Raw genomic sequence first — 27,741 nt, forward strand, 5'->3', positions numbered from 1 at the left:
AAGGCACACGTGTACTTGAAAAGGATGTAGAGAGCATCTCCCGGCGCGTAACCCAGCACCTGGCACAGACGGGTGAGCAGCACAGCGCTTGCAAATACACCAATGGGGAAAACAAAACCCCGGCCTGGCATGTGCATTTTCTGATGCAGGAGGGGTTCCTCCTCCTGTGTTGGATGTCAGCTCTGCCCCAGCAGGTGTGGCCATCAGTCGCGGGCGTTCTGCGTAGATAAAGCACTGTGTGCAGCGTGGCTCGTGGGGGACACAAGAGCCACGGCACCAGGCCCAGCAATCCTGCCTGATTCGCACCTCCTCACGGCTTTCCAGCCTCGAGTTCTGCCCTGCCTGTGGGCTCTGGGACCTGTGTGTCATGCTGCTTTGCTGCTGCGATGCTCGGCCAAAGGACCGTACTGAGTGGTGAACTCCAGCCCAAATCAACTACATGTAAGAGGCTATGAGTAAGCAGCAGCAGAGAGAGAGAAAGAAGGGAAAATCTACTTGTACCTCATTGTGTAGCTGGATGTGCACCCATTGGGCCCTGGACTTTGAAACCAGAGACCAGCCTGCGGCAGAGACCAGAGGGCAGGCCCGGCCCCCTCCTCCCAAGCACCAAGGCTCGTCCCTGGGGACGGCGCAGCGCCTCCTGCACCCTGGGCCTGGCTGGCATGGTGCAGTGTGTACGCGGTTTCCAGCAGCCACTGCAGCTGTGCTGCTGGAATTCTGTTATTTCAAAGCGTCCGTGGGAACGTCTTCTGGAGTGAGTCCTCCGCGAATGTTAATGGAAATGTTCTTGCACGAGAGGACCAAATGCTTCTCTGCTGCTGGGAAGGCAGTCTCCTCCCCTCTTCGCACCCTGTCCGGCCTATGGCACCTGCGATGTGTGCTTGTTGACCCTCCAGTGACAATGGGCTGGACAGCCCTTCTCCGCACAGTCCATTCTGTGGGTCTGAGTGCAGAGGTGGACCCGTCCTCCTCTGGCTGGGCCATGGAGGACCTGGGGGCCAAAGCTGCCTCCCCAGGCTCCCCTGACAGCCACGGTGCAGCAGCTGAGGAAGAGGAAGCCTCGGGGGTGACCCTGTGCTCTGAGTTCACCCCTGCCCTGTCTGGAGAGTTCGGAGCTTGTTGGACACTTGGAGGAGGGAAGGGGACCGTGAGCGATTGCTGGGCACCATCACACCAGGTCCTAAGGTACCAGCTTATTCGGCCCGTCGTAAATGCCCGCAGAAGCCCGCCTGGAGGTGTGGCCAGTCACGGGCTCCGTCTCGCACCCCCGCTCAGAGAGTCAGGCAAGCCGGTGGCTCTGACATGCCGAGGATGACAAGGCTCCCTTTGTTTGCACAAAATGGGGTGGGCATTTGTCTTGAGTGACAATTTGCCTTCGACAGACTAAGACATCTCCAGAGAAAGTTCCAGGGAGGAACGCCTTCTTTTCTCCCTGCGATTTCAGAGGCAGCATCACTCTCGCAGAGGTGACCACCCCACCAAGTCTCGGCGGGCTCCCACCTCGCTGTCCCCGAGCTCCCCAAAGCTGGTCTCCTCCCACAAGTCCTAGTGCTACCTCTCAAAACACGCCTCACACGTGAGGTACATGTCACACCCAGCGGGCGGCTCCTATCCAGGAGGCAGACGATGCCCAGTGCCGGCGAGGAAGAGGGGAAGATGGACGGACCCTTGGACACCGCCGGTGGGGGGGTAACACGGGCAGCTGCTATGGAAAACGGCTGGTAGTCCCTCAAAAAGTTGGACATAGAGTCACCATGTGACCCCGCAAGCCTGCTCCCAGGGGACACCGAGAGAAACGAAAACACAGTCCACGCGGAAACTTGTACACAAACATCTTAGCAGCTCTGTTCACGGGTGCCAAAACGTGGAAACAACCCAAAAGTCTATCAAGAGATGAATGGGTAAACAAATGTGGCATGTCCCCGCAGTGGAGTATTATTCAGCCTTAACAAGGACTGAAGCCCTGACACCTGCTACAACGTACACCAACCTCAAAACCACGAAGCTCAGGGAAAGAAGCCAGACATTACGCCACCTACTGTACGACCCCGTTTATTTGAAATGTCCAGTACAGGTAAGTTCAGAGACAGAAAGTGGACAAGTGGGTTCCAGGGGCTGGGGGAGGGGGAGGAATTGGGAGTGAGGCTAAGGGGGACGGGGTTCTTTTTGGGGTGATGAAAATGTTCTAAGTTTAGATGCTGGTGACGGTTGCACCACTCTGTGAATATACTGGAAACCACGAAATTGTGCACTTCAAAAGGGTAAAGTTTATGGTGTGTGAATTATACCTCAATAAATCTGATATTTATACACAATATTATATACAGCTGATCCTCATTATTCACAGATTCTGTATTTGCCAATTCACCCACTTGCTAAAATGTGTTTGTAAGCCCAAAACCAACAACCGTGGTGCATTCGCTGTCGTTCCTGAGCACGCACGGCGGGAGCACTGGTGTCTCTGTCATGCCCGCTGCCAGGGGAGTTGAGCGGGGCAAAGCTCTGCCTTCTTGTTCCAGCTCTCGGGCTGTAACCAAGTGTCCCATTCACAGTCTATTTAGTGTCGTGATTTTTGCATTTTTGTGGGTTTCGTTGCTGATTTCTCTGTTTAAAATGGCCCCAGCCTGGTGCAGAAGTGCTGCCTCGTGTCCTAAGCACAGGGACGCTGTGACACGCCTCGCAGAGAAAACACCTGCGAGATGAGCTCTGTGCCGGCGCAAGTTGCAGTGCTGGTTTCGTGAGTTCGGAGCGAACGAGTCAACAGCATGTATTAAATAAGGTGTCTTTAAACAGAAACACACACGAGACAGGGTTGTGTATTGATCAGCTGACAAAGACATGACCAGAGGCTGCAGGAACCTAGCCCGCTGTGTGCCCTAGGAGCAGGGGGTCAGTGTTCACTGATTCAGCGTCCGGGGCAGCTTTACAGAACTTAACACGAATAATGACAATCAACTGTACGTCTACAAACGGAGCCGCCCGTGTTCTCGCTCAGCCGGTGGGCTCTCCAAATTTGGCCTGAACTGCACCTGTTGCACCCAATGGCCCAGCAAGAGCCAGACGCGCTCCCACCCGGAGAAGCTGGGAGGCGTTTCTGCAGAATCCATGGGTTCCTCTGAGGCCTCTACTTGGCTGGTGGGAAGCGCACTGAGTTGGTGACAGCTGGAATAACTGGTCTCAAGGACACTCAGCTGGCAGGCTAAGAAGGCAGCCGGGAGACAAGGAGTGTGGTTCAGGTGTGACTGTGAACGTCTGGAGTGCCCGGGACACCAGGCCAGTTTGGGACAGTGGCTTTGCTTGGGGTAAGTAATAACACACCCGACAAAGCATGGAGCTGTCCTCTGGCCGCGCCTCCTGTCCGCTCTGTCGATCGGCAAACACGCTGTCCTGACCAGCTCTACATCTCGCAGCCCGGCTGCAGTCCACAGCTGAGGCTTAGGGAGACCATGTCACTGCGAGCTGCCTCCTGCCCTCAGCGTCAAGCCAAGCCACGTTGGGCCAAGCATGTGGCCACCGAGATGCTTCCTTCGAAAATACAGAGACAGTCGGGGCTTGGTGATCAAGTGGCCACATAAAGTGACTGCAGCCAAACTCCCCTTTGTCTCTGAAGCTCGTGTCCCCAGCCTCGAAGACACTGACTCCTTTCTCATCTGTTCATTCCTTGGCAGGTATCCCGTGAACCCTGTCGGGGTCAGGCTCCGGGGTCCACAGCTATAGCCTTGTCTCTGAGAAACTCGCTTGGGTGAGGGGGGCTGGGCACAAGGAACAGGCAGTTACACTTGTAGGTGATAAGCACAGAAAGCAAACAGATGCCACTGTGAGTGGATGTCCTCTGCTCGGGCACAGTCCTCACGTGCAGTGTGGAAGGAAGGACCGAGGTCTGGAGGAGATTTAAGCTGCTGAGGGAAGCTGCCCATCTCTCGCTCAGTAGATGGATTAAGGTATTTCACACGCATGGGGCATGCAGCACAAGACAGAAAAACTAATAACAACAGGAATGGAAACCAAAGGAAATGCTAAGGATCATGCACAGACCTTGGCAGAACCAGACGTGGGGCAACCAAGCCTCACCCACGATCCACGCGCCCTCATCACACAATCGTTCCTCAGACACTGTGAACCAGTCATTGCTGGAAGAGGACACATGTTCACAAACCGGAAAAGGAGGAAAGGGCTGGAAACACCAGTAGCCACAATAAGATATTCTCCCCAACTGCAGAGTCAGTGCCGTGGTGGGAGGTGCCGGAACATGACTTCGGGAGGACGGCGTCTGGCGCTTTCACTCCAGGTGGCCCTGGCTGGACTGCAAAGATAACATGCACCTCATCTCGGTGGTCTCAGAGCTCCATTAGGCACAGACCCCTTGAAGCTCAAGGGAAAGGCTTGCAGCAAAGTGAAAGTGAAAAGAGAGAACGACTTTTGGCCCAAATGTAACCAGAGCAGCGTCAGGTTCCTCTCCGTGGTTCCAACAGCTCCAGCTGGCGTGTCCACGGGGTTCCTGTGCCCCTTTCTACCCAACCCCCAGAGCCGGGGTCCAGGCCGGTCCCCAGACCCCAGTCGACAGAACGGCAGCAGTGTAAGAAAGAGAGTCTCTTGTGGACATGCGTCTTGCTGGAGCAGCCCTCCGTGGTCAGCTTCAGCTGCCTCTCTGGAGCTCGGACTGGAAGGAGCTGTCTTGCGCGATTTGCGACATGGAAGCCACACAACCAGGCCACTGCCACGGTCATTTGTGGAGGGCCTACAAAGTGCTGTTAGGAAGCAAAGACCCACAATCCTGGGCTGTCCTGTCCACTGGGGCGCCATTTAAACTAACAATAATTAAAATGAAACTTCAGTGCCTCAGTTCTACTAGCCACGTTTCACGGCTCAGTGGCTGCATTGGATTCCTGGCTCCTGCAGAGGACAGAGCAGTTCTGGACCACGTCAATCGTCACAGATAAGCTGTGGCTCAAACCTCTGCTCTAGGGGTCACGCCTGCAAGGCGATGGGACGTGGATGCTGGACACTCAGAACCTCGAGAGCAGAACTCAGACCCCTGGGGGCATTGCAGTGGGAACGTCTCCTGCGGCTCACGGTCTGATTGACAGCTGACTCGAACCCACTTATTGAGGGAGGCAGATGCTCAGTCACTCTACACTCATTCGCAAGCCCCAGATGTTCGGCTGCACGAACCGTCCCTAAGGTGGCCCTGCCAGTGTCTCCCTCTCCTCATGCCCCTCGTGCCCCTGCAGCGCCCTGGGAAGGTTGAGCTGCAGTTTGGCTGTGGTTCCCTCTGGGCCTAGCTCCCTCCTGCAGGGCTGGATGCTGGATTTCCTTTCTCCTCTGGTCTCTGGGCCACGTTCTCGGCTCCCTCCTACCTGGGGGCGCCTTTCTCAGGCTCCCCTCTGTTCCCCTGCTGCGCTCCCAGGCGGTGGCGCTAAGGGCAGCCGTCCGCAGGCGCTAGGTCTGGTTTGATGCCAGGAGACTCGCCCCCCGCCCTGATCCTTTCTGCCTGCTGCCCCTACACCACCCTGTACCCTCCAACCCCTCACAGACATGGACAAGGGATCCCCGGGCCCAGGACACTGTGCCAGGTGCTGGGAGAGCACTGTAAATGGAGCACGACCCGTCCCGCAGACCCCAGTGCCCACTGCAGGGCGGGGAGATCGGAACGGACCACCAGGCTTGCGAGGGGAGATGGAAAGCAGGCCGCCCCCGGGAGCACCGCTCGGGTGGAGGGTGGACAGGTCGCGGGCTGAAAGATGTGAATTTGAGGGCGGTTGAGTTGTCAGTCCCAAATCTGACCCACTCAGCTGTTCTCTCCTTTTCTTGTGCTTGGAAACAGTACACGAGGGATTCATGAAAAGATTCTTCTTGAAAAGAAGCTGGCCCTCCTTCCCAGCCCATAGCTTTCAATATTCTGGCCCTTCTCCCCCCCCCCCCAACAAGGACACCTGGCCCCCTTCCCTGTCCGTGAGGCCCCACAGCAGGCCTGCCTCTGTTGGAAGCCACTCCTGGCCCCTTTCCTCCTTGCGCGTAAAATAAGATGAGGCACTCAATCACCTTTTGTGTCCCTCCCAGCCTGCCTCTGGTACAGGTTCCTCGAAGGCAAGGCCGCCGCTTCCTCCTGGAGCCCAGAGTTCTGCCCAGAGTGGAAGATGCACAGGTATTTGTTGGGTGAACGGGAGCATTGACCTCATCCCGCCTAATTTAACGGGAAAGCCGCCTCTGGGACCACAGAGACTTGGACCACATCACTTCAGGCGGAGGAGAGCACCTGTGTCTCCGCATGGGGCCGGGCTGGAGGGCCTCTCAACAGGGGCGTCAGACAAGGTCCTTGAAACCACCGGAGCCAGTCAACCAAGAGCAGAACTGTCCCCACTGAGGAAGCCCCCACCAGGACCATGCAGCCACGGTTTTGACACAGGGTCAAAGGCAGGGAGGCCCTTGGACAAGGATTCGAGCAGACGCAAGTCAGGCGTGGTTTGAAGAGACTCCCTCCCTTTGAGGAGCCCTGAGTTCAGGATCACAGGGGAGCTGCCTGAGCGCTTCCTCCTGCTCCTGGGCCCTTGGGAACACCGCCCCCCCAAGAGTTTCTGGCTTGATTTGGGAGCACAGATGCCGGCTCCATGCCTTCCTGTGGGGGGCGGGGGGTCATGCTCCAGTTCCCCCCGCCCCCCAGACCCATGATCGCCCTCGGGGGAGACAGGAACTTCTCCACCGAGAAGGGCTATTTACTCTCCCCTTGGGCTGCATGAGTGGTGTCTTCAGCCTACAGAATTTTGGAAGAATTTGGAGGAAAAAAGAGCCCAACGCCCAGAAACCCAGACTAAACAAAGCCTGCAGTGGGCGAGCTGTGGCGTACGGCCTCGGGAGCCGGACGGTGCGGAGGGAGTGGAGGCAGCGCGGCTCCTCGGTTACAGGCGGGGGCCAGCGCCGGCCCCCAGGGAGGTGACAGTGAAGGGGCCCTTTGTTCCCCGGCACACGTGCACGGCTACCTTTAATGAGAGTGGGGGCTGCACACCTGCATCACAGGAGGCCATCTTCCCATCTCCCACGGCGCTGACGCTCCCAGGGTTCGGAGCTGGGGGCGCCAGAGGTCAGCAAGGGACCGGAGATGACAGTCACTTCCACGAGCTCATCATGGGCAGGCCCAAGGGACAGGCAATGTGAGGGGTCCAAAGGGACCCTTTCCCCCTTTCTCTTACCACCACAACACCTTCCTCCCTCTTCTCAGACTAGCCCATGTGAAGAGGGGAAACTGAGGCCAGCAGGGTTAAGCCCACAGCCCGGCCCTCCTGCCCGCCGTCTGACGTCTGTCCTGGGTACCATCTTGTAACTGTCTTACTGGCAGCAGAAGCCTGGCCTCTCCTATACACTGGGGCTTGCCAGCCCTCCCGCATCAGCAGCTCCCATGAATGCAAAGACGGCCGGATACGGGACTTGTGGTGGGGTCGGCCGGAAGCTGGAGTCCCTCGAGAGGCGGCTTTTTAAAGGCCAGCCTGGGCCCCACAGGCAGGAGAGCACCTCAAAGAAGCCCAGCGACACCTCTGATGTCAGAGCAGAGGGGCTGGCGCTGCCACACTGGGCCTCATTGGCTATTTGGGGATAACTCGGAGGCCTTCTGGGGTCCCCGTCCACCAGGGTCCTTAGGTGAGCTGAGGGGACACCCGAATCGTAGGGTCAAGGCCTCTGGAGGTGCTGAAATTGCAGCCAGTTCCAGACAGACACAGAGAGGGATCCAGCCTGTTGCCTGCTTCCCCCGTGCACAAGAAGCTCTGTGGGGGGCCTCGTGGAGAAGGCTGGGGGCGCACAGCCCTCTCCACTCTGGGGACGCCTCTGAGCCAGGCTCTGCCCTGAAAGGGAAGCTCTTTCCACCTGATGGCGCTTCACCTGTTTCCCTGGATCTCGTCACCTGCTGCCTCCCTCAGGTGGGCACACAGGAGGGACACCCGGTCCCGAGGAAAGCAGAGAAGCGGCCCAGCAGAGGCTCTCGAAGAGAAACCAGAAACCCACACCCCATCACACGAGCATGCACACACACACGCACACACACACACATGCACGCTTGCACGCACACACTTTTTGAGCACCTACTGGGAGCTGCCCTTGCGCTGTGGGCCGTGCCCTTCAGATACTCCAGGACCTGCAGGGGCCGGACCACGCTGTTGCGTTTTCAAGGGGTGACATTAACCAAGAGATGGTGAGAAACCGCGAGAGATGGAGCAACGTCGGAGCCAAGGCCCCATCTCCCAGCGAGCGCCGAGCATCCTGCACAAACAGCCGCACAGGACTCTTCCATAAATCCCATTCAACAAGCTCTTAACAATGAAATACCCTACTATTAGCCGAGACAACCACTTACTCAAAACAAATACTAGTCGCGAGTTTAGCTAAAACGCAATCCCCTATGATCATCGGTTCCTGGCCTGGGCACTTCAATCTCTCTATTTATGAAACAATAATGGAATTCTATTTAACAGCGCAGGCCGAGTTCCCTGCCTCTGATGAGCTTGCATTCCAACTTTGCCCCTGGCGATCGGCTCCTTCCTATTACTGCCTTGTCCTGCTTCACAGATGGATGAATCACCGCTCAGAGAGCAATACAACCTTTACCCACATATTATTATCAAAACCAGTGTCCATGGCGATTTTCAAAGGTTTCATTCTAACGCAGTGGATGCGCCTGGGATGGAGATGCAAATGTGGGCCCTGATTACCATAATTCCATCCCCAGAGCCCGCTTCTCAGGTGGAGAGGGAACCTGGCTCCCTGGAGCGGGACACCTGGCTTTCTAGGGAACACCCCTGAGGGCTCCTCCCTCCCCAGACAGGAACCTTCTCCGCTGGCGATTCTGTTCAAGCATGAATGCTGTTCGTTCAAATGCCTTTCAGCCCCGACCATGTGCCAAGCACGAGAGTGGGGTAAGGGGTCAATAGGATCCGGTCCCCATCCTCATGGGGCGAATTGCTCTTCTGAAAGCCTTGACACAGATGCGTCCCTTGTCCTGGTAATTAACTGTGGAAAGACAGTTGAACTGAGGCTGTGCCAAAGGCCGAGTTCATGCAGCAGAGCCGGACGCCTCCGTCCGGGACAGTTCAAGCAAGAAGAGCTGGAAAACCTCAACCCCTCCTCTACATCGCCCCTCCGCTGCTGGAGGCCCACCGCGGCCCTTCTGAAGACACTCCGGGGTACGATTTTTCATCGCTTGATTGTGGGGTTTGTTTCCTGATCCCCCAAGTGATGTTTTGGTGGGAGACGTGCAGACGAGCTCCCGTCTTTCCCTCTGCACCAACCCCCCGATTCTTGCCTCCTAGGGTCCCCCAGCTCTGCAGCAAGCCCGCAGCCTTCCCACGCCGGCCAGCCTCATCTTTCTTTTAGGGGGTGGGCAGATTGCCTTTCCCTTCCTTTTCCCTTCTCGACACCCCCAACTTTTTATCTGCCACCAGGCAGCGCGGTCAAGGGCGAAGGTTACGTGCGCGCTACTTGCCAAGAGAGCTCTTTTCAACACTCGGGGAAGCAGATAGCGGTGCAGCCCGGGCGAGCACGACGCTCAAGTGCCGTTTATCTCTCCACGCCGGCTGTTTCTCCGTAGGTGGAGACACTGCGGGCTCGGGAGGAGGATCAAAGGCCCCCAAGAGCCGGACGCTTCTTTGATTCACAGGGGCTAAAAAGGAACAGATTTGGAAACCCGCGCCCCCTCCCCGATGAGTTATCACCTCCGCGGGCTCCCTCTCTCTCTCCCTCTCTCTGTCTCTCTTGTCTGACTTTTTGGGGTAATAATGCGAGTGTTGAGTAATAGGCCTGAGGCCTGGCCACGGGAGATTCCTTCTGGCGATACTGTTGGACAAAACAACTCAACATGTTTTCCCCTCAATAAATCCGTCATGGGCGGAAGGTCACCAGCACGACCTTGAAAGGCAAGCATCCTGCCAAGGCTTCCTCGGCCCAAGACTTTGGCCTCTCAGCTAGTCCTTCTGAAATGAGCAAGCGCCTTCACACCGGGCTCCCGCCGCCGGCCCGACACCGGCGGGACACAGGGGCATGCTGGGGGGCCCAGGCCCCAGGGGAGCCCTGGTGGGAACGTGCCCGCTGTGGGGTGGGGAGACGGCCCAGGAGGGGCGCTGAGAGCTCCCTGGTGCGTCCCGAGCAGTGGGAGGCCTTTGTTCCCGCCGCAGAGAAAAGCCTTGGAAAACAGGAGCTGGAACCAGCCTTGTCTTCTGTGTCCCCTGCGGAGGGTCTCACACTGCATGGGACAACTGTGTGGCTTGTTAAGGGTATGCTGGCCACCCTCGAGGGCTCCACGCAGAAGGTCTGGGCTGGACCCCAAGAATCTGCACTTCTCACAAGTTCCCAGGTGACGCCCAGAGCTGCAGCCTCGACCCGTCACCTGCACGGCATTTATTTGGTGCTTTCAGCTCTGACAACTTTTTAAAATGGGCCCTCATTCCATTAATGGGCAGCAGGTGGCTGGGGATGCGGTGTCCCACGCTGGCTGGTGAGCCGTCTACATGAGGAGATGGGGCATCAGGGGAGGAGCCTGTGGACCCTGGGGCCAGCCCCCAGGTGTGCCGGCTGCTGGAAGGATGACAAAGCGGATGATGTTGAGTGGGTGTCCTGCCAGGGTCAAGGGTCTTTCCTGTTAACTCCTTTCACCTGCATGGGAATTCCCACAGTGCCAATGAAGATACTGAGGTTCAAGGAGGTGGGACCCCCCAGCAGGTGAGCGGGTGACCCGGCCTCTCCAGGGCTCCCTGTGGCCTTCACTTTGCCCTTCCGAGGGGACACCCTGACCACTGGGGTGCCTGCCCCCGGGGCTGTCCTCCTCTCTGGGGCGCTGTGTTATCACTGCCCCAACAAGGCTGCATGGGTCATGCTCTGCCGCAGACGCGCTCGTCCATGCCCTGCCTCATGACTTCCAATGCTCACAACACGACCCTGTGACCTGCACTGCCAGGACCCCAGGGGTGCATGCAGCCAGCGCTTCCTGGGCTTCCTCCCGCACCTCTCCTCATAGCTGAGGACAAGGACGGCCTCTCCCAGGCCCCTGAAGTCAGGAGACCAGGCTGCTCCTATCACATCGGAGGACAGTTAATAAGGCCTCTGATGAATGATGGGGACGGATTTCTGCACCACTAATTTCCGTAACTATCGTTCTTTGACAGACTGCTTGGGTCCCCGGCGCTCCCGGCCCGTCCCAGACAGAGCCGTATTATGTGGCCAAGTTCAGGTTGCGTATCCCATTTCAGGGATCTAATAGGGCCTGCCTCGGAAAATTTTGCAATATTTTGCGATCCTCGGCCGCCATCTTGGGTTTCTTCCTCTGCCGTGAGTCCTCCTGGGGCCCAATTCTTCTCCGTGGCTGTGGGGATGGTGTTCCATTCAGCCAGTGCCGAGCAGACTCGGGTCCAGCGGTTTGTCATCAGAAGGGACAGCGTTCAGGGGACGGGGTGGGATCCACACGCCTTCTTTAGTGACGGTCACCCCAGGGCTGTCTAGAGGCTGTCCTTCTGTCTCTGTCACAGAGGTGCTGCTGGACTCGTTGGGGTTCAGGCTCAGAAACGGCGTGAAGAGCAGGAGTGAGAGGCTGAGGCCATGATCAGGTCTGGGAACGCTGGGGTTTGGGCTGGCTCTGTGTGAACCCGTGCAGGTTCTGGCCTCTCTTTGCCTCGGTTTCTTCACCTGTGAAATGGGGATGCTGAGACCCCCTCTCGTGTCAGGCCATCACAAGGAAGACTGCAGGGAGCTGGAAGCCGTGCGGGGCTGGCAGGCTTGATCTTTTATTTATTCGTTCCTATTTCTACTCTCAGATGCCAGGAGCCCCGCCCTCTCGGGGAGCCCTGCACGAGTGCTGGGGGCCAAGCTCAGGAGCCTGGCGCCCCGTTGGCGTCATAGGAATGCTGACTGTGGCGCCAGGACAGATGTCCCTCACTCTCAGCCCCCAGCCCCAGTGCAGCGTGGACCGTGGTGTGGGAGGAAGGCAGGGCCGGTTCAGGAAGCACCAAACAGAGAGACAGGTGGGGGCCAGGGGTCCACGTTGCAGGTGGAGGCACAACATGGGCATGCACCTGTGAGTCTGTAAACAGCATCTATAGGCATTTCAGGTGCACAGGCGTTAGCACTCTGACTGCCACGCGGTATGTGACCCATCTTACAGATCCCTAAAACGAGGCCCAAAAGCTGGGTGTCCTTGGGGTCTGTCTGCCTGCAGTCTCCCTCGAGGCAGCTGGGCCTCAGACTGTGGGGGGTCTTAGGACTCCGGGGGGCTCACTAACCTGCAGATTCTCCAGCTGACCCTCGCTCACACACACAGTGCACAGGATGCAGTGTGTTTAATGCGTACTCCTGGGTCCTGTGGCAGGGGGCTCGGGGACATACTCCCAGGAGCCCTGCCCCTCCCCACCTTGTGACCCAGTCAGGTTCCTCCCCCATGACCGAACGGGCTGCCTCCCTTCCCTTTGGGGGATTCCCCCACCTGAGCCCTGCAGCGAGTGACCCATAAATGAGGGAGAAGGAACCTGCTGCAGCACCAGCCCCCTGCAGGGATTGGGGTCCTTAGCCAGGCAGCGGGCCAGCTGAGCACCCTGCCCCGAGGCCCTGCAAGGAGGTGGCCCCAGGGATAGCATGTCAGCTCTCCCTGATCAGGGCCTCCCCGCAATGGAACTTCTGAAGCTTGAAAAGTCCCAAATGTGCTGGGCAGTGGCCCAGGGCAGGAAGAGAGCCCTGTACTTCTCCTGCAGCGTCAGCTGAGGAGGGGCATCCTGGACCCTGCACGCCAACCTGGCCTGTGCTCCTTCCCAGCACACGTGCCCGGGGAAGGAAGGCGGGGAGGGCTGACCTGGCTTCTCTGACCTGACTCCTGAAGGGAGGGGCCCCTCTGGGCTCTCTCACCCACACCACGAGGGCTCCAACCGCTCAACGCCGTGCAGCACCAGCAGCAGGAGAGCAGAGGGACCGAGTGGTGGTGGCACAGTCTTACCACTGCCACTGGGGGAGCTCCGGGCACTGGCACCTGCACCAGGGAGTCTGGCGGGCTCAGCTCCAACCCCCTGCATAGGACAGTCACCTCGACTTTCTCAGAGAGGACCCTGGGGTTCAGAAAGCAGACTGGGGACCCCCAAGGGGTGGGCTTTCCCTGCCAACTTGGGGAGCAGAGCCTGGAGGATGCCTTCTTTTGGAAGCCACAGTGGTGGAGAAGAGCAAGAAAAAGGAGCAGAAATGCATCCCGGCTGCTCCTCACCTGCCCTGGAGCCTGGGCCACGTGGGATGTCCAGGGACCTGCTCAGAGCTGACCGCCAGGGCCTGCTCGTTCTGCCCAAGTGCTGGCCTGAGGGCAAGAGAGCCACAGGTCAGCCCTCGATGCCAAGCCCTCGAAATGCTGGAAAGGTCATCACATCCTCCTGGAGCCTCAGACCAGCTGGTTCCCTGGGGACTCAGGTTGTCATGGCTACCAGACTGGACACTTGGGGTCTTCCAGGCATCCCCTCCTGCTCGTGTGGCTCCCACAGCCCTTGGCAAACCGGCTTTGAATTCCAGCAATTTCTACTCACTAGTGTGTGGGCCAGGGAGCCCCTGTGCCTGTTTCCTTCCGCCTGCAGACAGTTACGTGTCCAGCACACACAGACGACTGCCGATATGGAAACGGATCAGGTGGCTGTCACCGGCATGGCTGGTGGAGGAACTGAGGTTGGGAGGTGTGAGCATGCTCTCGAGACCCCCCAGGCCCCTGCGGGGGATGCTACACTCAGAGCCCTCAGACGGGAGCCCAGGGCCCTCGGGGTGGCCGGCACCGCCCCCCTCTCCGTTCCCCACCACACGGGAACCAGTCAGTCACTGGGGAACCCAGAGGGCTCGGCGAGGAAGCCCGGCGAGGAAGCCCACCGAGGAGGGAGGGGGGCACAGCAGGGCCTGATGGGAAACCTGGCACCCATCTCCAGAACGTTCCGGAAGGCTCCTGTGTTGCCCACCCCCATCTCTTCCATGGGGTGGGGTGAGGTCGTGCCCTCCGCAGGGCTGCAGCTGCCCTGGATCCACACATGCTGCTTGCTTTATCAACACGTGTTTTCCGTTACCCACACGACTTGGGATATTTCTGGAGTCTGTATCGCCTTGATTGGATTTGATTCCTGGGATCACGGTGAGGGTGAGCAGTATTCCCTGCAGGGAAGGGCCTGTGCTCCCGTGCCTGGGCCGGGGGAGGAAGCCCGCAAGGACAGAGGCTAGGCGGAGATGCTGACTCCATTCCTTCAAAACTCCTGTCATTGACTTTTTAAAAAATGACATTAGCATTTAAATGGTCCCATGGTTATGAGGTTGAGGGTTCACTGGAACATGATCAATTTATTGAGCTCTTCAAATGTTCCTTTGATATTTATTTTACCTGGCGTCATGCTGCAGGGGCTCTCTGCTCGGATCTTTGATTTGCTGAGAGTGGGCACAGAGAAAACTCCCAACCCGCCTGCAGTGGGCTCCAATCCTCTTCCGGGTGGAAGCATGCCTGATTTCTCCTGTGGCAGGCAGGCACCCCTTCCCCCATGTCCGTGGGGGCACCCTGCCTTTGCCATCAGCCACTCGGCACACCCTCCCGCGACGTCGCACCCACTGCCCCAGGAGCACTGCGGGAGGAGGTCAGGCACCCACTGGGCTGGGCAGGCGGGGACCACATCTGACGCTGACATTGGGGGTGGTGTGGAGGAGACGGCCAGGGCACGAGTGGCTGTCCTATCCCGGTGGCCGGAGACCCACCCGTGCCCAGGGCCAGCGCCACAGCAGCGGAAATTTCCTTCTGAGCTTTGTGAGTGGGGACGAGCCATCAGCTACAGCAGGGTCACTCTGTGGCCTGGGAACGTCCTGCAGAATTACAGGGATCAGGTGAAAATGTAAAATGACCTAAAAGAGAGCCTGCACAACAATGGGGTGCAGGCAGGAGGGCAGAGCGGCGCTCCCAGCGACACCTGGAGAGGTAATCAAAACGTCCAGGTGGCCAGCTGGGGGAGAGGTGCTTGCCCCCTGTGGGGCTGGGGCCAGGGGGACAGGGGACAGGATGCTCTGAGCCAGACTTCGCTGGATGGCTGCAGCTCACACACCCTACACCCACCCCGGGACCCCAGAGTTTGTCCAGTGGGCTCCGAAAACCTCACCAGGGGCCGTGGGGAGAAGTTCCGGCTGGAGCTGGGAGCATCTCACCAGGAAATGCTCTGGGTTGGCCCAGAATTGGGGAGGCCACAGAGCACCAGCTCGCCTTCCTCCTGCACCGTCCAAGGCACTCTTGTACGCCCAGGCTTCCAGCTCCGTGCTCAGGGACTGCACTGGCTGGAGGAATCTGCCAGCATCCACCTGCCAAAGTTCAAGATCTGTCCAGGAGCATGTCACCCTGGGGTCCTCGGCTGGGCAGGGGCCAGCATGGCAAGGCACACGTGCCACCTGCGTGCACCAGGCCTAGAAGCTTCCTTGAGCAGCTGCAGACTGGACTGCTCGTGCCAGGCTCGGCTCTGGTCCCTTTCCCGCTTTGCCCCTGGCCCTGGGCAGGACACTGCCCCAGGCCCATGTGTGGCCTCTGATGTTCTCTAGGGGAAAGGCCCTTTTGAGGGGTCACACAGAGACCCCTCTGCCTAGGTTTGCAATACTCCCTCCCTGGCACAGCATGGACCATCCGATTTCCCATCACAAGGCCACAAATTCTGTCTACAGACCATTGGTCCATATCCAGTCCCCATTCTCTCAGGGGAGGGGCTCTCCGTGGAACCCAAGCTGTGTGAAGAACAAGGTGCTGCACCCAGTTGCTTGTCACCAGAAGGGGAAAGGGACCGACATGCCCATGAAGACTTGGACAACAGTACAGCACTCCACAACCTCCCAACGCCAGCCTCAGGTGCACCCGGGCTGGTCTCCTCTCTGCCACATCACAACAGCGGCGGCCGTCCTCTGTAAATTAATTCCCAAGTGTGGGACTCGTAAAATCTTAGCCAACAACACTGATACCACGTGCTTGGAAATGTTTCCAGTGCTGCTATAAATCTAAACAGTTCGGGTTGAGAGGTGCTGCTGTTTGTCAGCCCAGGGCCTCATCCTGGTGCGCCCGGAGGTTGGCGGGATCCGCAGTTTTAAAAGGAGGTTTGAGCCGCTTGGAGGTGACCGCAAATGCAGGACTTGTCTGACAACATCTTGACATCCTTGGAAGCTGGGAGGCCTCCCGCAATGCTTTCTCCAGAACCCAATCTAGAATTTCAGGAAAGGCTCGTTGTTACGAGGAGTACCCGGCCGGTTTAGCACTGATGCTTCCCTCTCCCTCGGCCCCGGTCCAACCTGTTTCTCCCACGCTGTCCTGCTGGTGAAGGACCTCGGCGCCGCCCACCCCTTGGGAGGGGTCCTCTGTGTGAATTCATCCCTGGCACCGGGCCTCCCCTCCCAAGCCCTTGGGGCCCCAGTGCTGCCCACACGGCTGGTCTGCCGGGCGAGACCCATGTGTAGGTCTCGCCAGCATCCACCTGCCTAGTCAGGAAAACCAGAGCGACGCTCCAGGGCATAACTGTCCCCACGGTGAGTCACTAGAACGATAAACAAATTGCTGTGGAGGAAAAAAAAATCATCCATTTGCCCCCAGGTGGAAAACTGACATTTCAGAAACTAAAAAAAAAAAACCCTCCATAAAGCATTTAAAGATGCTGATTAAATATGATGCTTGAACACACAAAGGCAGTTTTGAACCTGGGAGGAAAAGTTTTCTCCCCAGGCTGGAACATGGGAAGGAAAACCGTCAGGCTGGGCTTTGCAGCCCTGCCTGGGAAATGCCTGGGAGCCCGGAGTCCGTCTGCTCTACCCCGGCCCGGCTGCCCTGCCACCATCGGAAGAGGCCCGAGGACCCCTGGCCCTGCTTCCAAAGGCTTCACCGAGGCAGTGCAAGGGAAAGCTCCCCCGGGGAGGGGAGGGGTGGCACGCCCCCAATCTCTGTTGCTTCTGGAGATTTCTGAAATGCTTTTGCTCTAGAGAGAATTCCAGGCCACTGGGAAACAAACTCGGCATTTTGGCCATATCTTCGATTGCTTTTCTATGAAAACTGACTCCACGGGAGAATGGCCATTTGCCTCTCTCTCCCTCCCTCTCCAGGTAAATGCTGCCACTTAAATGCTTCAAAAAATACTCACGCTTCAAGAACCACACGGTTTATATTAAAAGTCAGACAGGAGCTGGAAACGCTTGACTCGTTATTTTAAAGGTTCCCAAAAGGCAGATTCTGTCGGGGAGACACGGGGAGTTGATGTCAGTTTGCAAAGGCTCCAGGGCTGATGGGCATGCAGTGGGGGGAAGACGTCCCCCGAGCAGGCGATAGAGGGCGCCTCCACCCCAGCTTCCGGGAGGCCTGGCAGCAGCCCCTGCCCAAGCCCAGGCCTAGGGAGGCAAACTGATCAGCATCTCCGGTCCCCTGGGGCCACCAGCCGCCTGCCATGCGGAGCCAGCCAGCTACCACCGGCCGGGCCCTGCGAGCTTCAGTCCTGAGATGCTCCTGTGTCTACCAGGCAGAGAGCCGGTTTCCTGCCCCCAGCGTCACCCACAGAACTTAACTCCTGCTGCCACACCTGCCTCCTGCAGATGTGGTACCCTCCTGGCCTTGCCAGCTCAGATGATGGCCTTCTATTGCCAGGGCTTTGCTGGAAGGTTCTAGGGGAGAAAGGTGGGAAACCTGCTCTCGCTCTCCCTCAGAACTTGGTGGCTGCCTGGCCTGGCGGCACCCACCCCCTAACCCTCCGTGCCCTCCAGGGCCCTCTGTCTCCCCCGTCCTGCCCCAGCACTTCGGGGCCCCTGTCTCGAGGGAAGTGCTTCTACTACCTCGGGCAGTGGGTAGGGGTGTGCCCAGGGGAGGCGGGTTTGCATGGGGCTCTCCCCGCTCATCCTGACTCACACGTGGGGCTCCGTGCGTGCGTGGGTGTCCCTCCAGGGTCTGGGAAGGGAAGAAGGAGGGAGGGACTGAAGCACCAACTAGAAGCGCTGGGCATGGGGATGTGTCCACCTCTGGCCCCAGGCTCCAGTGGCCACCGCAGGCCCAGCAAAGCCGTTGGACAGACGTTTCCCCTGGAGGCGCTGAGGGGCTAACAGGCAGCAATGCTCGACCACTGGGCCAGGTTCCTGCAAAACGCAGTGTTGGGAGGGACAGAGTAAAACCCACGTGCGCAGACAAGGCTCTCCCTCTAACTCGGTCTACAGCGTGTCACCTGTTCCCTTTGCTAGGCTCACTGAAAGACGACCCGATATCAAGGAAAATACAGGACAAAAGAAAGGGAAGTCACCACGATTCGAGTGCCCTGATGTGACCACGACCCCCACTTGGGCCATCGGGGGAAACGCTCTCAGTCTCAGAGCCCCCGAGCCGACCTCTCAGCCGGGACCCCCAGTCCTGTGGCCTCCTCCTCCCCTGTGCTTCAGATGGAGAGAACGTGTCCCCTCCCCAACGAGGGGATCTGTCCAGGTTTACCGAGAATTACACAGGTAGCAAGAAAACAGTGAGGACCGTGCTCGTGGTCAGCGGATTTCCCAGTCTCAGACGCACACGGGCTGGCCCACCTCCTCTGCAAGTGTTTTCCAGACACAAGGCCGGGATCCAGGGGGACCTCAATGCCCTTGGCAACTGCCAAGCTTCTGGGCCACTCAGCTGTAAGTTCTCCCCATCTCCTTAGAAGGCTGCCCTCCTCGCTGTGGGCTGAATCTTGTCAAGCAGCCCCTGCGAGGGACACTGATGCCTCAGCCATGGAGGCTGCTGCGCAGGGCAGGACCGGGGTGGGGCACTTCCCAAACCAGAGACCCCTGGCAGAGCCGGCCATGGGCCACAAGGCATCCCGGGGTCCAGACTGCTGGGTGTGGCCAGTCAACAGCCCCGAGCGCCAGAGCCGGGGGCAGGTCTCCGGGTCGAGGAGGTGTGGGGGCTGAGCAAGGGGCCTGGAGCCTCTGCCCAGCTCACAGAGGCGCCTGAACTGACCCAGCTGGCGAGGCCAGCCTGCGTTTCCAGGGTCAGTGCCAGAGCCTGGCACTTACCGGCCTCTCCATGGAAATGTCTGCATGCCAAAGCCAGCCCCAAACACATTCCTCTTCCAGAACATTCTGAGAACTCACGAATCAGGCCTGTTTATAGGTAGGAAAGTGGAGCCAAGTTGGATACCAGCTTCAGATGCTTTTCATTTGCAAGTCCAAAGGGGCTTCCTTGGTAAAGGAGAGAGCTGGCAGCTCCACCCCAGGGCCTGGACCGGGGACCAGGGCAAAACGCAGGGTCGATGAAATTCACATGACGGAACGCACATGGCGCCCCTCAGAAAGCAGTGCCCCTGCGTGAACAGAATCTTGGGCTGCCTCCGAGGGACTCCAGCCACGCAGAAGGTGCGAGAGCTGCATGAACCCCGTGTGAGGCCCAGATCTGCGTCCTGAGGGGCCTCCGGAGCCACCGAGAGATGCTCTGCTGGAGAACCTGCACCAGGGTCACTCTCCCGAGTTGTCCGCCCCTCCTCCTTACGGCTCTAGGCAGTGGTTCAGAAAATATGTGCCGAGCACCATGATGTGGCCCGCTGTGCTCTGGGGATCAGTAGCACCAGGTTCTGCCTGTCACGGAGCCCATGTCAGAATCACGAGGCTCTCAGGGGTCCCTGTGCATGCCATGTGTCCTACTGTGTCCTACTGGGTTTGTGCATGACTTGACTGCAGCCTGGGCCAGGGCTCGCTCTGGGACCCCCTCACTTCTCCACGTCCTCAGGAGCCCAGCCTGGCTCCATGCCAGCCCTAGGGAAACCAGGCCTCCTCCTTGGGCATCTTTGGCTCCCTGGAGGGGAAGACAGAATCCTTATACCCCTTCTCCCTGACTTCCTCTTCCAGAAAACAGAGCTAATCAATCAGGTTATAGCTAATCCATATGTCCAATCACAGCTAATCGATCAATCCTCTCATAAGCAATCAATCAGATCATAACTCGCCAATCGGATCATGCCAAGGCATAAACGGCTGATAAGGTTTCGAGGCCACTTCTCCCAAGGAAAGTAGTGTTTTACTGGTTGGCCCAGAGGGCGCTCCCGCTTCTACGTCATTTCATAGATAGACACTCGGATCTGTGACCGCGGCCCAGGAAGACTGAGTCTCCGGCCAGCGGGGCTGAGAGCTCCGGTCAAGGCCTCTAAACACTGGCAGCTGGTGGGGAGGGAACCGTCTCAGGAGAGAGGCCTCACACCTCCGTCTACACTGCCTGGTCCCTCCTCCTGGGTCACAATGGCCACAAGCACGTCCTCAGCCAGAGGCAGTGGGGAGTCAGTGGGGCAGAACGGCAAAGGTCACAGTTAAAGCCAGGCACCTTGTAGCATCCTTCTGGCAACGGGACACCAAACGCGCCCGATTCTCCAGGACCCCCGCCCCCTGTGCCAGGTTCTACACCGCCATCTCACTCCCCCTTCATGGCAGCCCAGAGGCTGACAGCACTGCCCCCACTTCACAGACGAGTGGGCTGAGGCTTGGAGAGGCTTAGGGCCCAACGCCCAACATGAAACTGCCAGTGAGAGAAGAACTGGGGAGGCAGCCCAGCGCCAGCCGCTCTGCTCTGCGCTCTGAGGGCCCTCGGCCTCCGGGAGCCAGAATTTGGGAAGAAACCAGCTATGGAGATTTGAGCCACACCCTCGAACCTCTTCATTGTTTCCCATCCATTTCCTCCAATCCCGCCTGAGTCCCTGAGCAGACCTTTCCTGACTCCCCGTGTGCCGGGGAACCCAGCCCGGTTTCTCGCGGACCTCCTGCTCTGAGAGGAGCACCGAGACCCCTGTGATGGTCGACCTGCTTCCTACTTAACCCAGGAACAGTCCTGCCCAAGGTTCCTTTTATTAGTACTTATTTTTTTAAAGCTAACCACCTGTTTGCAGACCTCAGGCCTTCTTGAAACCATGGCCCTTGGTGGGAGCCAGGGTGAGAGATGGGGGCCTCCCAGCCTCCCGCAGCCCTGAGACAGAGGGGGATGATGGGAGCTCCCTGATGTGGGGCTGGACGCTGGCAGCGAAGGTGCGGGGAGAACGAGAGGGAAAACCACTCCCTCTGTGCCCAAGGGATGAGCCTGAAACAGAGACCTTCCCGCCCTCCCACACTCAGCTGCCCAGGTGAGACAAGGAGCCCCACTGGACAGGTGACGACTCTTGAGAGGGCCATCATTCCAGCCAGCTGTCCAGTGATGCTGGACCACCGATGGCCGTGCAGAAATTAAAACGCAAGAACAGGCAATGCCATAGGGCATCACCAGCCAGGAGGAGGTAAGCGGACCAGGTGGATCTCACACTACATCTAAGTGTGATCTCGAGGGTGAGTGTGCGAGACAGATAAGTACACGTGTGTGTACACAGCTGTACTGCCCTCAAACACACATGTGTACATAAAACACCTGTGTACACATAAGCACACACCTGAACACGGACACACACGCAGCCATGCGAGGCGGCCGCGCACTAGCTTGGTGCTGATGGGGAGTGTGTGCCTCTCCCCTGATAACTCGTGTCTCTATCTATTAGCAGAGGAATCATGGGTAATTTTGATTTTCTTATTTCAACCATCTTGTTTTTTCCCCTGATTGTTTCACAAAGAACATATAGTGCTATCATGATTGGAAGATAAATCAATATTTCCTTTAAGAGACTCGGGATCCCACGAGGTTTGCCCTGAGCTCCTGCTTTCCTGGTGACGTCACTGAGAAAGCTTCCGCCCGTCAGCGGTGGGTGGCAGGAGGCCGCCTGTCGATCCTGCAGTGGCTGGCCTTCCGGGTGACGCTGCTTGGGGACATTCAGGGCACAGGCTGACTTCCCTCTCACCTCCCTTGGAGGCCCCCATGTCTGACCTTAGCTCCAGGCAGTGTATGGGTCTCTGGGCGGGCTCCCCTCTGTGGGCACCTGGGCAGGGGGCAAAGGCCCGCTTGCCCTGCCCTCCCTCCATGTCCCTGCCCCTTCCTGCACTGGCCCCTTTGCTCTGCTCTCCCCAGCTCCTGCAGGACCTGCTCTCTCAGCTGCCCAGTCTAAGCGTAACTCTGGGGCAGCCGCCTCTTCCCTTGCCCTCAGTGGAGGGAAGGGCGCAGCCGACAGACCTCAGGCCTCTTTCTCAGAGGCTCCTACTTGTGTCTCTTCCCTCCAACTGGCCAGAGAGGAAGCCCTGAATGAGAGGCGGCTGTGGTCCGAGCAGCTCAGAAGAAGCCAGCCAGTGGCCGCGCATGTGAGGATGGGCGTGCGAGGATGAGGGTGTGAGGGTGGGTGTGCAGGGGCTGCTGCGTGGGGGTAGCTCCCACTGGCCTGGCGAAGCCTGCCCAGCTCAGGCCCCCTGAGTGCCCTACCTTTCCCCTCTCACTTTCAGGATCTGACACCAGCACATTTACCCCCAAATCCAGCTGTGTCCTGGGCCTGGCCTCAGCCTGCCTCTCATTCATGCTCCATGCACCCTGATCTGCCCAAGAGAGGGCCCTGCCCTTCCCCTCAGCCCAGGCCGGCCGGGGGAGGCCCTGCTCCACTCCACTGAGATGCCCTGGTCCTTCGGGATGGACAGGCAGGCCTACAGGGCCCCTGGTGACCATCTCCCTTGCGGGGGGGAGGTTTCCACTGCACCCCCCTCCGTGCCTCAGGGGTCTGGAACTGCTCTGGCAGCTGTTGGCAGCAGCTTCCACACCTGCTTTCTTTGCAAAGGCAGCACAGAGAGAATTTGGGGCAGGCCAGCCCCTCCTGGGGCCCTAACGGTCGTGAGAGGCCAATGATGACAGACAGAAAGCATGCCATACACCCAGCGTTCTGGGGGACAGACATGCACCCAGTTTCTCTCCAGGACCAGGTGCAGCTCCAGCCGCTGGGGCAGGAAATACTGGGGGGATTGGAGAGGCAACTGGGGGGGACTCTGAATAATCACCGCCCAAGGGCTCTGGGGGAGCCTGGCCATCGAGAGGGGGACATCATGGGGGGGGGGGTTGTGCTTTGTCAGTTTCACCACCCCTCCTATGAATGTTTTCAGACCAGCAGTGGTCTTCTGAACTTAGACACATTTCCCAAAATGTACCATCAGTCAATTTGTCAACGCAATTGGAAAAGATCTTGGTGGTCAGTTTTCTACGGGTCGCTGAGGGTGGGGACCTTAAGGGTAGGCCTCACCTCACGGCATCTCCAGCAACATCTGGCCATGAGCTCCAGAGCCGGGGGGCCGTCAGTCCCCGCTGGGCGTCCTGGCTTGCGGTGGATGCCTGATGTGACCTCGAGGTCCGCGGGCCGGTGTTTGCTGCCCAGCATAGGGACGTCCCAGCGACGCGCTTCCTTCGCTGCCCAGAGTGCTTCCTGTAGGTGTGCATGGCAGGCCGGTTTCCCAGCGCCGGCCGGGTGCCGCGGTCAGCCACAGCCCTGCTGGGGAACGTCCTGTTCAGATGTGCAGTCACGCAGCCCCCCACGCTCTGCGGGCTACTGATGGGGTCCTGCCGGTGGAAGTTCATTTTATCCCCCAAATGTCAGCCAAACAGCATTGGGCTCAGGGTGCTGGCCCAAGGGGGCAGGACCAGGCCGTCCCCGGGAAAGGATATCTCCAGGGAGAGATGATCCATGGGAGGAATCGAGGTGTCGAGGGAGACCAAGTGAGGCCTTGAGGTTTTCTCTGCCACAGGTGGGGAGGGTTGAGAACCAGGCAAGGACCATGAGGATGGAAAGATCGGCTAGACAGGGGTATCTGGGCACCTGGATGGGGCCGGGGAAATGCTGTGATGACTGGAGGAGCATCTTGACATATGTTAGAAAGTCCTGGATCTGCACCCTCAAACGCCTGCTCCAGCCTCTCTCCTTTTTGGGTCGGAGGATGCCCTGGCCCACCAGCAATAATCGCTCACCTACAGCTCCCAGAAGCATAGGCTGCACCATCTTTGGAGGGTGTCACATGTGTTCGTGTGTGTGCCTATGCACATGCATGCGTGAAGGGGTGTAATGCAAACAAGGACTCAACCCCCTGGCCTGGGCACCCTGTGGATTCATTTGGGGTCAATGCACCGTTGCACCCAGGCCCCAGTGTCTGAGACGCTGACACTGACCCATCCCTGCGTAGCCTGCAGGGGCATCAGCAGATTCATATCATAAACCCATTTTCTTCTCCCCAAGAAGGAACGGTCAGAGCTGGCAGAGGCTTTCCTTCACTGTGCTCCTTTGTCTGGACGCGCCCGGGGAGCTACCTGTTGAGGAGGACCCGCCTTAGGAGTGCGCCCCGTGGGCGGGGAGACCCAAGCAGCTGGGGCTCCTGGGGCCCCTCACAGACCTTCCCAGTCAACGCTCCTCTTGGCCTCTAAGTCACCCTCTGAGATGGGCAGGGTGGACGTCTGTGCGCCCATGGGGAGAGGGAAGCTCATGGTGCTTGGTGACATCCCCAGGTGGCACCTGGCCCAGAGGCTGGAAGCCCATCCGTCCCTTCCGGAGGGTCTGATGGCAGGCAGACATGCATCTGTCCCACGCCACCCTGGCTGCAGGCCGGCCCTCCTGAAGCCTCGTCCTGGCCTGGTTCCTGTCTGTCTGCTGGTCATTGCACACAGTGACCACAGGCAGCAGGTGACGAATGGCTGATGTCAAGTCCTGTCATGCCAATGGGGTCCTGGGGGAAATGTGAGAGGCTCTCAAAACAACTTTATTACCAACTTGTGGCCGCAGAGATGATCAATCAAACTGATCAGTGATGGCAAACACAGAGAGACGAGAGGCAGACGCCAGCCTCAGGGGCCGAGGTCAGTGCTGGGGGTGGGGCAAGGGCTGACAGGGAAGGATGGTATACTAAATGCTGAACTTGACCATGGTCCAGGCCCGTCAGGGCACACATTCTCCTCCCATTCCCAGGCCGGCCTCTGGGACAGTGGAGGGGGCCTCAGCCTGGGGGATGGAAAATATCAGATCGGCAGGTCAGAGGGGTCGCTGGGTAGGGGGCTCGTTCCACTCAAGGGAGAAATGAGAAACCAGGGCCTTTCTCTGCAATGGCTGTGTTCACAGACTTCGACCAAGCAGGGGGACAGGTGCTGGGGCCGTCACCGACCCCCCTGACGAGGCTCTGCAGCTTCTCTGGGACCCGGGCTTTGAGTTTCCCATAGACTCGCGCTGGAGATGGCACAGGGCAGACATCGAAAGAGTCGGGGTGGCGAGCCTTCCTGCCAAGGTGAGTCGGGGTCACTGGCTGATGTCAGCTTCGTGTGGCAGACTGTGCAAGGCCGCTTCCGCGGCAGGGCTGTCTCTGGGCTGGCCGGGCTCGAGCCTGCCTTCACTCCTGAGTTCCCGACCCTTTGGGCGGCCCCCTTTCTGGGCAGGCACTCCCTCCACCTGGAGCCTGGTCCCTGGGCCATCACGGGGTGGCTGCTCTGGGTCCAGGTCTCCCATCGTGGGCCAAACCGCAGAGAGCTCCTGGCGAGGAACATGAGGCCGAGGGCGGGTGGGGGGCTGGGAGGGGGCTGCCACTCCCGCATCCAGGGCAGGATGAATCAGACCTTTCTTAGGGAAGTGCCTCAGCACAAGGACGTTTTAGTCAGACATAATTGCAAGGAAAAATAAACCTGCCTTAACAGAAAACAGCTTTCCAGTTGTTTTTTTCCTCCTTGAAGCCTTTTCAACTCCAGGTTTTGGCAAGTCCTGGCTGTGGATAATTGTCAACACGGTACAGTGTCCAGAGACCAAAGCCAGCAGAACGGAAGTGGCACCCGCAGCATGAGAGGGACCCGGGACGCGGCCCTGCAGGCACGCCTGTGCTCGCGTGTGCACACGCCCACTCCGCGGGCGCCACCCAACCGCAGGCAGAAGAGAACTTTGTCTTGGCGGAGGCGCAGATGGCTCAGGAGCACCTCGGAAGCTCTGATCCCCGGGCAAGGAAGACGGCGGGCCTCGCTGGGAGCGGCCAGAACTGCGACGCCGGCTGTGCAGGGCTCTCCTAGTTTGGGGCGACTCCCCTCCCGCCCTCCTGGCTCTGCGTCCCAGCTCTCATGTCACCCCAGTGAAAGGTCACCCAGAGGGCTGCGGGAAGGCCCCCAGGAGCCCTGGCAGCATCCTTCCTCAAGGGGACCGGATAGAGTCCCTGAGGAAACTGAAAGTGCGCAGGGCCAACTCTGGCATTTGGTCCACCCGCTGTGCCCAAAACTGTCCCCAGAAAGAGGAGCGCTGTCTGTGCCAGGACGGGGCGATGGGGGGCCCACGTCACAAGGGGCACGCCCGCTGGGGGCATACTGAATGACCGCTAGTCTGTACCTGCCTCCTCCGACGGGCTCAGCCAGACCTCCTCCTCGCTCTGTCTCTGTTTTTCTTTGGGGGTCCTGTCAAAGGGCGGGGGGCGGGGGCACCCAAAACAGGCAGCTGTGAGAAGGGACGCCCACCACTTCTCCATCACCCACGTCCCATCGTCCGTTTCCAGGACCTTGTTACAGGGTCTGTCAAGCCCAAGGCTGACAGGCTGACGTTCCTCACTTGGCCGGGTTCTGGAAACCTCGGGCTCATTTGCCAGGCAAAATTAATGAGAAAAGAAAGACTTAAACGAGATAATAATTTATGACTTCCACTCGGCCCGTCTCCCGCTCCCCACGCATCGCGAGGCATTTCATTTGAAACTACACTCCGTCCAGGCCCAGGGAAGACAGGACGGCGCCCGGGCCCAGGCGTGCGGGTCCCCGCCTCGCCGGCTACACAGGGCGCGCTCTGGGCTCTCCAGCATTCAGAACGCCCCAAATTCTCAAGCCCAAAGCAGCACACTGACCACATTTTTGTGAATTCTGCACCATTTGTCCTGCAGCTGGCTTTCCTGGGCCCCGGACCCTGATGCGCCTTCTCTCTCCTCCCTGCCCTCGCCATCACCACCCCCCAAAATACAAAGGAGAAGAATGTAATGGAAAAGCCAGCAACGCGGCAGCAAAATAAACCTCTCCTAATGGCTACCAAACTTGCTGAGTGTCAGTTATAGTGACTTTGTGCAGAGAGTCGGTAATAATCACGCAGCTCGGAGACAAGGCCCCTCTCCGGCAGGAGCCGACGTGACAGGGCCTGGAAGGCAGGTGCTACTGTAATTAGCTATTGTTTGACTATCAAAAGTCAGCGCTGATTAAAGCCACTAAGCACAAGTGCACTATTTTATTTCAAAGAATATTATGAACTGCACGCTGGGGCCCTTTCAGAGAGGGCCTTCCTTCCACAGCCGGCTACGGGCCCATGCCAAGCAGTAATCAAACGCAAAATCTGCATAAACCTTCAGGGTTTAATTCAAGCAGAGACCTTTCATTAGAAATATGTTACTTTATGAAATCTGGTCGCCAGCAAGGGGAGAAAAATGTGACTTCTTAAGAAAAGTGAATGGCACCTCTTTAGTGATTAACCCGAGATTAATGGAGGTCCCCACTGCTCGGCCTGAGTCCGTTTCATTGCTAATTCATTTAGGTACCATTTCAGATACGCGTGATGAAAGTTACCTGCCAGGGCGTCAGGTTTTGGCAAGCGAGGATAGCCATTACGGTCAAAGCCCAATGCACTTTTTCTTAAAGAAGCTTTGAAAAGTGTCTTGTATTAGTCTTTCTTTCTTTCTTTTTTAGGGACTTTCTATTTAATGTACTCAATTAGTTAAAAATTTGGATCCTAATTCATGAATCAGAGATTGACGTGACTGTTTCCCCTCAGCTCCGCACGCTGAGTCCACGGCGAGGGGCTGCACTTGGACACACACCCACGCACACGCACACATGTGTACACACATGCATACACACCCACTCATATGTGCACGGGGCGCACACATGTGCACACA

General features: G+C 58.4%; 1 protein-coding gene across 6 annotated transcripts in view; it reads right to left on the minus strand.

Moving 5' to 3' along the window:
- Window positions 1–27,741, minus strand: part of PRDM16 (PR/SET domain 16) — a 345,259-nt gene that overhangs the window by 121,897 nt on the left and 195,621 nt on the right. The gene's annotated exons all lie outside the window — the stretch shown is intronic.

The sequence above is a fragment of the Equus quagga genome, chromosome 5 (assembly GCF_021613505.1).
Source record: "Equus quagga isolate Etosha38 chromosome 5, UCLA_HA_Equagga_1.0, whole genome shotgun sequence".
NCBI classification, from domain to species: domain Eukaryota; kingdom Metazoa; phylum Chordata; class Mammalia; order Perissodactyla; family Equidae; genus Equus; species Equus quagga.